Source organism: Rhipicephalus microplus, chromosome 10 (assembly GCF_043290135.1).
Source record: "Rhipicephalus microplus isolate Deutch F79 chromosome 10, USDA_Rmic, whole genome shotgun sequence".
In the NCBI taxonomy this organism is placed as follows: Eukaryota; Metazoa; Arthropoda; class Arachnida; order Ixodida; family Ixodidae; genus Rhipicephalus; species Rhipicephalus microplus.
The window spans coordinates 39,779,035-39,789,800 of record NC_134709.1 but is presented as its reverse complement, the minus strand read 5'-3'; positions in this window follow the sequence as shown (position 1 = coordinate 39,789,800).

Sequence of the window (10,766 nt, the reverse complement as noted above, 5' to 3'; positions counted from 1 at the left end):
CAAGAGAAAGAGAAGGAGAGATAAGTAGAGGGTAAAGGCCTATGAATGAAGGAACAAGAGAGAGAGGAAAGGCAGGGATGATGGGTAGTCTAGAACTGGTATGTCATTATACACGGGGTAAACTGAAACAGAAACTTGAAAATTGGAGGTAGAAACAAACGAAATAGAAAGAAAAAAGAAAGAAAAAAGAAAGAAAGGAAGGAAGAAAGAAATAAAGAAAGAAAGAAAGAAAGAGAGAAAAAAAGAAAGAAAGAAAGAAGGAAAGAGGGAGCAGTAGCATACAATAAGTTTTCTTGAAACTTGCGCCTGGAAAACGATGAAGCAGAGTAATCCCAAGGCCACGTAAAATGCGTCAAGGCATCTTTACAATATCAACAGAGCTAGTAGAAAAGAATCACTCGTGCTATTCAGATGAATTTCAACAAAGAGTCCACTGAAAAGAAAGAGTCAACAAAAAAGCATCGTAATGATTGTGAATACTTTGGAAAGTACGTATCTTCGTAGGTCTTTTTTTTTTTCGAGAGAGTGCATGACAACGTATGAGGTTAAGTGGGAAGGAGGAGAAAAAAAAAGCGGCATCTAAGGAATGTGCTGCGCGTTCGCTCTTTAATTTTAAAGCATTACCAAAGAGACACCTCAAGTTTCATTCAAAGGACTGTTGAGTTGAGCTATATTTCTAAACATGGCTGCGATCTTTCATTGAGCAGGTTAATCGAAGAAAATGTGAAGTGGGCCACTCTTTATTCTTTCAGATAGACATGCGCTTCGCCCTTTTGTCATTCGTAGCAACTGCAAAAAATAGGGAGTTACGCGAGATAAGCGTATCCGAAGCCCACTGTACACTTCTGTCAGGCCGCAGTTCTGGTTCCCACTTTCTGCCTGTCGTTGAGCCAACGGCAGGCTGGTGCCACGTTTGGGTGCTTGTTGGAGAGCACTCTGAATGTGTTCTGAAAGCGCTGCCAAGGTGTATCAGTGGCTAAGGTGCTCGGCTGTCCCTGAAGGTCGCGGGTTCGATTCCCGCCACGGTGGTTGCATTTCGATGGAGGCAAAATGGTTGAGGCCTGTGTACTGTGCGCTGTTAGTGCACGTGAAAGAACACCAGATGGTTGAAGTTTACGGAGCCGTTCACTGGGACGTTTCTCATAATAATTTCGTGGGCTTTGGACGTTGAACCCCGCATAATAAAAGTGCTGAGTTCAGCCCGTTTAATGTTCTGCGAAAGGAACAAGCAAGCATGCAAGCCACATTATCTATGCTTTAATGCGTAATGGGCCGTTTATTTTGGTATCTATGCTTTGTTCCTCTTTTAGAGACATGTTTCAGAGCCTCCGAAACGAGCTGTAACAGCCACTCCAATCCACCTGGAAAAAACACCGTGTCCAATTCTAGGCATTGGCAGAATATGGTTACGCAGCCGACCATTGCAAACGATGCCGCAGCACACCTACATTTATCCGCATACGTGTTGAGAGTATGAATATGAAAACTATCACTTGATTTTTGAAGCACTTCAGTAATAAAGGAGAAAACAGTCCATTTATCAGTCTCACTCTAATCGCTTTGCCAATTAAAGAAGAAGATTAGCATGTGTCCGAGGTTCGGTTAGCTCACTCATGAGGCGACGTATGCAGACTCAGGTCGCGCCGTGAGTGTTTGAGGGAGTGCGGGCTAGAAAAAAATTGGCAGATCCCACGTACAGTGGGAATCGATAATATGCGAAGCACGATTGAAAAAGGATTATATGTCACTTTAAATTCAGCAGAACGTTACGATGTGGAGGTAAATGGTGGCGTACATGACTTCCGTGTCATGATTCTCATGTTTGGATGGGTCGTTTTACCTTCGTCATCTATTCATTTCACGTGATACCAAACTCAGTATATGCGGAGCTAGCGAAATGACCACGATTACGCTATGAGCGTGGTATGTTGTCATGACTTACATGACGTGCGTGTCAGCTAGGATTATAATTTTTGCACCAGTCATATACATTCGTTATTTATTGACGTCACGTAACACCAAAGTTGCTATATGTGGAGCTTGCAAAGCGGCCGCGAGTGCATTATGAGGGGTCCAATATACTCCAACGTAGCGTTGACACGCGTGCACATTGGGCGCAGCGAAGCTACGTAAGCAAAACGCGAGCACTCTATATATAGCGTGACGCCAGGCGTGACCAACCTGACCAGCATCCGTCGGCACGGCTCAACGGCAACAGGTGCGAAATGCGACATGCTGCATTTCGCGCCGATGCGTTACCCATCCAGCATTGTGTCTCTCCTTTTTCGTGACGGAGGAATGCCGGACGCGCTGAAACCTGCAGGCGTCAAAACAGCGCAGCACGGCGCGCACCTGCGAGTATATGGCAGGACCGGTTCCTGGCGTGGCAACGCCGGCAAGCACGCGCACCGCGTCACGTCGTGATGTATTCGCGGCTTGACTGTGGCATGTAGTTATGTTCTCACATGACACGCATCTCATGATTATCATGTTTGCACCAGTTACATACCTTCGGCATTCATTGAGGTCACGTAATACCAAATTTGGCAAACGTGAAGCTAGCGAAACGGCCGTAAGTACATCATAAGCGTAGCATGTAGTCATGTTGTTACATGACACGCATCTCACGTTTATTATGTTTGCACCCGTATCATACCTTCGTCATCCATTCAAGTCCCGTAATACCAAATTTGGTATAAGTGAAGCTAGTGAAATGGCCGCGAGCGCATGATGAACGTGGCATGTAGTCATATTGTTACATGACGCGCATCTCATGATTATCATGTTTGCACCAGTCACATACCTTCGTCATCCACTCACGTACTGTAATACCAAAATGTAATACCATGAAACGCTAGCAAAACGACTGCGAGCGCTTCATGAGCGCTCCATGTAGTCATGTCCTTGCATGAGACGCATGTCATTATTTTCATGTTAGAATATGTAGCTTGTGTTCGCCATGCAATCATGTCATACCATACGAGTTTTGAAACATTCTATGTGAACGAAAATACCGCAAGGGCTGCAGGACCATGAAATGTAAATCATGACATTCATGACATACATGTCCATGTCATGATTTTCATGTTACGACTAGTTATATATCTGCTTCATAAAGTCATGTTATGTCACACCAAGTTTGGTATTGATACAATTATCAAAACGGCCAGGAGAGCTAAAAGTCGTAGGCGGCTTGATGATGATGAGGATGATGATACGTGTGGCTTAACGTCCCAAAACTACCATATGATTATGAGATACGCCGTAGTGGAGGGCTCTGGAAATTTCGGCTACCTGGGGTTCTTTAACGTGCACCCAAATCTGAGCACACGGGCCTGCATCATTTTTGCTTCCATTGGAAATGCAGCCGCCGCAGCCGGGATTCGAACCCGCGACTTGCGGATCAGCAGCCGAGTACCTTAGCCACTAGACCACCGCGGTGGGTCGAGGACGGCTTGATAGATAGATACATAGATATATAGATAGATAGATAGATAGATAGATAGATAGATAGACAGATAGATAGATAGATAGACAGATAGATATATAGATAGATAGATAGATAGATAGATAGATAGATAGATAGATAGATAGATAGATAGATAGATAGATAGATAGATAGATAGATAGATAGATAAACAGATAGATAGATATATAGATAGATAGATAGATAGATAGATAGATAGATAGATAGATAGATAGATAGATAGATAGATAGATAGATAGATAGATAGATAGATAGATAGATAGATAGATAGATAGATAGATAGATAGATGCGCTCAACGTCGCCGAAGTTTGCTAAGATATGCTTTGCATGTAAAATTAAGGTGAGTGCGAGTTCCAGCAGACCACAAGCGCAGTTTTTATTTTTTGACTGAGTCTGAGTGATCAACCTTTTTTTTTTCTACATAGCCAGGTGACGTTTAATTTACTCGAGTCTATTGCGGACCAAATAAATTTTTAACTAAAGCGCTCACCTATGCTTGTATGATAACTTTTCTGTCAAATAGTAATTCTTCTGCTTTGCTTCATGATTACTCGGTCCCTATTCATTGGATGCAAACATTTTTAATTAACTCCTTTTCACGGAACACAAATATATAAAAACCAGTGCCTTATCTCTACTGTTTTTTTTTTTCTGCTACTTCATATTTCACTTTTTTACACATAAGAACACATAAAAACGTTTTTTGGCCTTGTTACCAGTTACCACCCACGTTACCACCCACGTTACCAGTACTGTACGCCACTTTCTGAGAGCTCAGTATTGGCGATAGTGGGCTCGTTAGTGCAAGCCGAACATCGCCATATCGGAACACACAAGGGAGTGTCATATAATAAATACCCGTTTAGCTCTAGCGTGACGAGCATAGTAAAGTGTACTTGCGGGTATTAGGACAGTCACCCGCGAATGCTTCTAGCTCACCGATTCAAGCTACCACATGAGTGCGGGAACGGAGATGACTATTACATAAGTTCCCACGCCTGATCCTTATAGCCCAACACTAAGATACAGCAGTGCTTTCCTGCGACTCGGCAAGTAACGGTGGTCAGATGCAAAATCTAGATGTGAATGTAGACGTAGATGCTATATATATATATATATATATATATATATATATATATATATATATATATATATATATATATATATATATATATATATATACCAAAAAATTTTCAAAATTATTCTTGGGGAAGAAAAGGGTGAGCTGCATTATTTTATTCTAAAATAATAATAGAAAATTGTATACAAAAAAACTTGCTGTAGCCTGCATTGGTGAAGTAAGGAGCCTTGGAACTCTGGTTAATGTGTAAATACCTTTAACTTCTAAATCAAGTTTTGCACGGCCTCGCATACTTTACCGCTACGCCCCTAGAGGTAGTAACGCGCCTAGGTGCCCCTAGGGATAGTAACAGCGTTTCTAGAGAATATTTCTTAATGGGGAAGTTTATTTACAAGACATCTCGAGTTTCCCGGAAGACGAGGCGAGATCGTTATCCTTTCCGTGAGAAATTTTGCGCTTGTTCATGGTGTCTGCATTTTCTCGTGATGATACTCCGCCTCTGACTTGCTTTGAGCGCAGTGTAAGCTTGTTTACTTTATATTACTCTATGAGTTCTGGCTTCCAAAGTTGATCCGCGTTCTCTTGAACAGCTGGGTTCCCACTACGGGGCCAAACCATTATCGCTAAGAAGTTTATGTCCGAGGTACTTCAATGCCTTTTAGAGCTCTTTGGTTATTCATTGGAAGTGCCACCTGCCTCAACTTCAAAAGTTTGGCAATGTCAAATTTTTGATGAAGTACTGGTTCACATGCATGAAATTGCTTCACACTTTTTTTATTCTTATCTAACTGTCAACTTATCGCTCTGCCTAGAGAGCGGAAAGTGGGGAGGATTCGTCCCAAAGCCAATTAGGCGCCATAAATGTAATGACGTAACACACTCTACAGATTTGAAAGGAAAAAATATAAAAAAGAACGTCCGTCGCAGACTTGTGCAAATATTTAGAGAACCTTCAAAAAAGCAACAAAACTCCGGAGGGTTTCGAGCAAACCCACGTGGTGATGCACTTAAGCAACAATGTATTTCCCAGCTTATGCAAGAGAGCTGGGTGCTTAGTCCCCCACTGGGCTACACGGTCAATGTAGCGGGACCTACGAAGTTTGAGCGTGTTGGTCTTATCGAGTAGTTATGAGAGAGCACGTCACTCCTGCTCGTAGGAAGTGAGGCTTACGCAGCTGCAAGCCGTCTCCAGAAACTGGCACGCTTTTGACAGAACCGCATACCACGAGAACCCTCAGCAGTTCAAACAGTGCAGCTCTTCTATGTTTACTCTTGCTGCTTATGCATTAAGCGTCAGTGCAGAGAAGCTTCGGTGCGCTCTCGATCATTTTCGTGACAGTAGACGTGACACTATGATGGACGTAGTGTGCAATAAGGCTGCCTTGAAGCGGAGGTTGGTTGTGCAATTGCTATATTATCTTAGTAGATATTACGTTGCGCTTTTAAGCCTGATGACAGGACTTCAATTTTTTGTAATCATCGTGGCCACACTTTGATGGGGCTTAACGTCAAGAATGGCCATGGGCAGAGCTGGGTTTGCGTAACCCAAAGTGTGCACCTAACTCTTGCAGCGGACTTCGAATCAAATTTGATCATCCTAGACAGCCAAAACTAACTCGGAAGGGGGGGGGGGGCGTTGGTGCGTGCCTATCATCATATCGAGGTTTCGGCACGTACAACCGACTCAGAAGGCCTTATCAATTGTACTAATGAGGCGTTTTAGTCATGTCGTCTGAAGTCAGCTAGTCAGGAACCTCTTGCCCCGTCGGCATAACTCAGGATACTCTCTCCCGAGTAGACTCACTGACACCCGTTCGAAAGGCATGAGTAAGAGTGTGAGTAACAAGGTGCGCGAGAGGCCTGAGTGTAAACGGGAGTGAGTGCTCATGAGTGTGAACCTGTAAAAGTGTGAACGTGAGTGAGTGCTAAGGAGTGCTAGTATTGAAGTTTATATGAATGTGAGTGCGGACCAAGCCTCAAAAGTATGTGTGGGCGAGTGCGAGCTGGTACTCTTTTGAACTGCTGAGCTATACTGCAGCCTCGGGCTTGCAACGCTGAGTTGGGTTCATCTCGTTATCCGCCTGCATCCGGTCAAAGCAAATAATCCTAATCCCCAGTCACCGTCTGTCAGAGTGCTCCCAGATGGGATGTGGCCTTGATGACGTAGCAGCCGAAGACAGAACCACAACGGTGGAAAGTTGCGGGCAAGCACGCGTTAATGAGGAGGCTAAGTGGGCTCGCGGCCGTTGTTTTCGAGCAGCCTTTGTGTGTCCCTCGGCACGGGAGGGATGCCATCGACAGGTGCTGTAGAATGTCGCCTGGACTAGTAACACTGTTGCGTACAGAGCTCGTAAGCGCTTCATAGTGTCCCCGGCGATGAGTAATTGGTCACGTCTGATTAGATCTTGCTCATTTTCGTTGGCATAATTGAATGTAGCAGTGCCGTAGCAAGATGCTGCAACGGCTGTTCCGCGTGGTTGCTTGGTCGGGCTGATTTTCGTGGTCGCATTGACCGTCCACGGCAGGCAAATAAAAACGACGTTAACTAGCGAGCTTTCTAGTGTCTTGATGGCTCATTTACTCGCTGAGATGGATGAGAGAAACCTGAAAGAACATTGAGACTATGTGCTTTTACCACATGGTAAAAGCACACAGCATGTGGTACCACATGGTACCACATGCTTCACCTTGTTGTACCACTCATAAAAAATTATGTAGTTTTTGCCTTATTGTTTTCTTTTTTACACATGCCAGTGTTATTTTTTTGCTGAGTATGCGATTTCTCTGCCTTTAATTGCTTTGTTTGTGTCCTTTTGCCCGTCCTGCTTGGGCCCCTGTTTCGGCCTGCAGTATTTTATAAATAAATAAATAAAATAAAATAAAAAACTAGCACTATGAGAAGGGAACAAACAATACATTTTGGTGAACGATTCTACTCTACGAAGGTCAATGACCAGCGAAAGGGTGCAGCCCACGACTAAGGGGTGACATATTTGGGGAAATGCACCAAAAGGTACGGATAGTCCTTTATTGAATTCAGCATATTCCCCTCTGAAGCACTTTCACCGTGACTTGCGTGGGCCCGATGAGCCTGGTGTGGATTATTTATTGATTGGGGGTATGAGTTTATGTATTATATTATTTATTTATTTCTTTTGCTATTGGACAACTTCATCATTCTATGTAGAGAAGCGGTCAGTAGTCGGGTTTGCCCAATTTCTGTGGCACATACCTGCTGGCGTTTATGTACTGGTGACTGTTAACTCAGATATAACAGACAAGTTATGTGCCGCGCCCCACTTCTATCTTTTAGATCAAGTTTTTAGTCATCTTTTCTTAACAATTTCTAGTTTTAGTGTGTTATATTTTTTGTTTAAATTTATACAGTATAATACATTACACATATTTCATTAAACTCACCCAATCTTAGGACAATACTCCTGCGGTGGTGTGTGTCACAATTTAAACACTCTACTTTGCTAGCTGGTAACATCTGGCCGCCGGAGTTGCGAATAGTTATGCACAGCTTAATGTTAAATGCATGTCAGCGGGCACATTGAAGACAAGTTTGGAAATATGTAACGCTTCGCTGTAGTCAAGCGCTGTAAATAATTTACCATCTGTCTTCCTTTCTTGTATGCGCCTATCATCAAATGTTTAGCATACTTACGGGCGACCTGCATCTATTAATTCACAGCCCCGTCCATTGTCTATTTTGTGCGTGCTGTCGTAGTCGCATCTTTTCATATCGTGAATGAAAACCTAATCACCCACACTGTTACCATGCTTACAGATCATCTTTTCATGTCTCCAAATACGGTGCTTGTATACAGCAATTTGGAAGACAGGTCGACTCTCGTTTAGGCCAATCCGCATAGGGTGCATATAATTTACCTGTACTTCTATTTCTGGCTTTCGTATTCGGTAACTGCACTTTCTTTTTCACAATGCCGCTGCAAATTCGAATTACTGATGTAGTTGACATTTCTGCCTACTATAACAATTGCCACACACGCAAAATACAGCATTTTCGTAAATGTGTTTTAGGAGAGCGCTAACAAGAAGTGACGAGTCTATGAAGTACGGGAACTATAGGGTGCAGTCATTAGTACAAACTGAGGTTGCCGCACTCTGCGGGGCCTATTTTTTGTGTTATAATTGATTCTGCTTTTACAGTAGATGCAAAAGATGTTAAGAAGTCTTGATAAGCTAGCGTCTTATTTGTACCTGGTGTTTAGGGGCGCACAAGATTAGAAAACCAGACGGGTCATTTCAACGTGCCCTGCGAACGCGTTCCGAACATGGTTTACTTGATTCCAATAGCTATGCTAGGTTAACTCATCGAACGACATCATTCCGAAATTATTATTTAGTCATACTTGTTTTCATTGTTTCCAAGTGCCAATGGTAATAAACTTTGAATATATTTCAGTGTGTGGCATAATTTCTAGAGAAGATGGAGCAGTTTCTAGCTGACTCAAAATTCAGCTCAAATGTCTGGCCGCCTGCTGCGCTTTATCGTTTGGCCCTCGTGTCTTTCCGAGCCTCGACTACCGATTGTGAGCGTGTTCTGGTCATACTCATAAAGTGTTGAAGGACTCTGTTGAATGTCACAGGATATCTTGTTCTTGTTCACCTCCTCTTGTTGCTGCAGCTGTTTTTCTTCTGATATGGTCTATGCCCAATGGAAGGGGTAACGGATTAGTGTGTAAAATTGTTCATTGATATCTGTAGTGTTTTATACGTATAGACGCTATAATCAATACATTGATTTGAAGTAGGAGTTATTGATAACGTAAAGTGTAAAGCAAGGAATACGAGTTTGCCAAAAACGACTACTAGAAAAATAGCATATTCATCATCATCTTTTTCTTCTTGTCTTCTTGGGCAACTGCAACGACGTATACTTCGTTCGGCACCAGAGGGCTTCTCTGTGAAGATGGCTTCTAGCGTTTCAATGACTGCTGCTATCGTAGCCTCGGGGCAAAAGAAAAAAAAGGAAATATGATATTGTGAGTCACGCTGATGACCTAAGTGCAACAAAAACGTTAGCGATATCCGCATCAGATGATGATGAGCGCCCCCGACAGCTGGGTCCATCCGCCTTACTGATGCCTCGTCATCGCCGCGCAAATACAGTGGCCGCCATCGACGTGGTGGCGCTGATAGCGGCCAGTTTCGCAATACCTCCGAGGCCTTGTCTCGAGGTTAGAAAAGAACAACGATATTCAAGCTTTGCTTCTGCATACTATTGGATACGTGGAGAGTCTCTGACGCAGCCTTTATCGACGTCACGCCACACTTTGCCCTGTTCAATGGCGTGTTGGTACTCTAGAGAAGGACGTTTGATAATAAACAGTAAGCTTCGCCGCAGTGATCCAGTGGCTAAAATACTCGGCTGCTGACCCGCAGGTCGCGGAATCGAATCCAGGCTGCGATGGCTGCATTTCCGATGTAGGCGGAAATGTTGTAGGCCCGTGTGCTCAGATTTGGGCGCTCGTTAAACAACCCCAGGTGGTCGAAATATCCGGAGCCCTCCACTACGGCGTCTCTCATAATCATATGGTGGTTTTGGGGGGTTAAACCCTCAAAATCAATCAACAATTCACAGTGAAACCGTGCACGCCTTTTTTTGCTTATAGCATACCGAATCACGAGCGAAATTCATAAAGTAAGACTTTTCATAAAGGGAGGCGTGATAGGGAGTTCGAACTGATGTAGCAACTCGGGCTAGTCCGAACAGACTCATGAGTCACGATGGTCACACGAGAAACACAAAAGTACACGACAGAAGCTCTAAGAAATGAACGCTTAGAAACAAAAAAACAACATGCACGACACAAGCGCTAAAGACGAAAAGCTTAATAAAAAGTTTTTAATAAACGTGTGATTATCGTTTGTGTCGTACTTTCTTGTTTTTCATCTCCTTTTGGTGCCGACCGTTTTGAGTGGGTCCGAGATTGAGAAATACGCCAGTCGGTGCAACGGACAAAAAAGCACGGTGAAGCTTCGTGGGACCGAGAAGGAAGGGCCGTAGGAGAAGAGAGTGATAGAGATGGGCCACCTTATCGAGATGCCAGCGCCCACAGCACAGGGTCCTGCGGCCGTCCTTTGAGAAAGTGCTGAACTCCGTGCTGCACTCAACCGAGTGGCGGCCGGGCTTATTAAGGCGAAAGTCTTTGCTGCCTCATCAAACC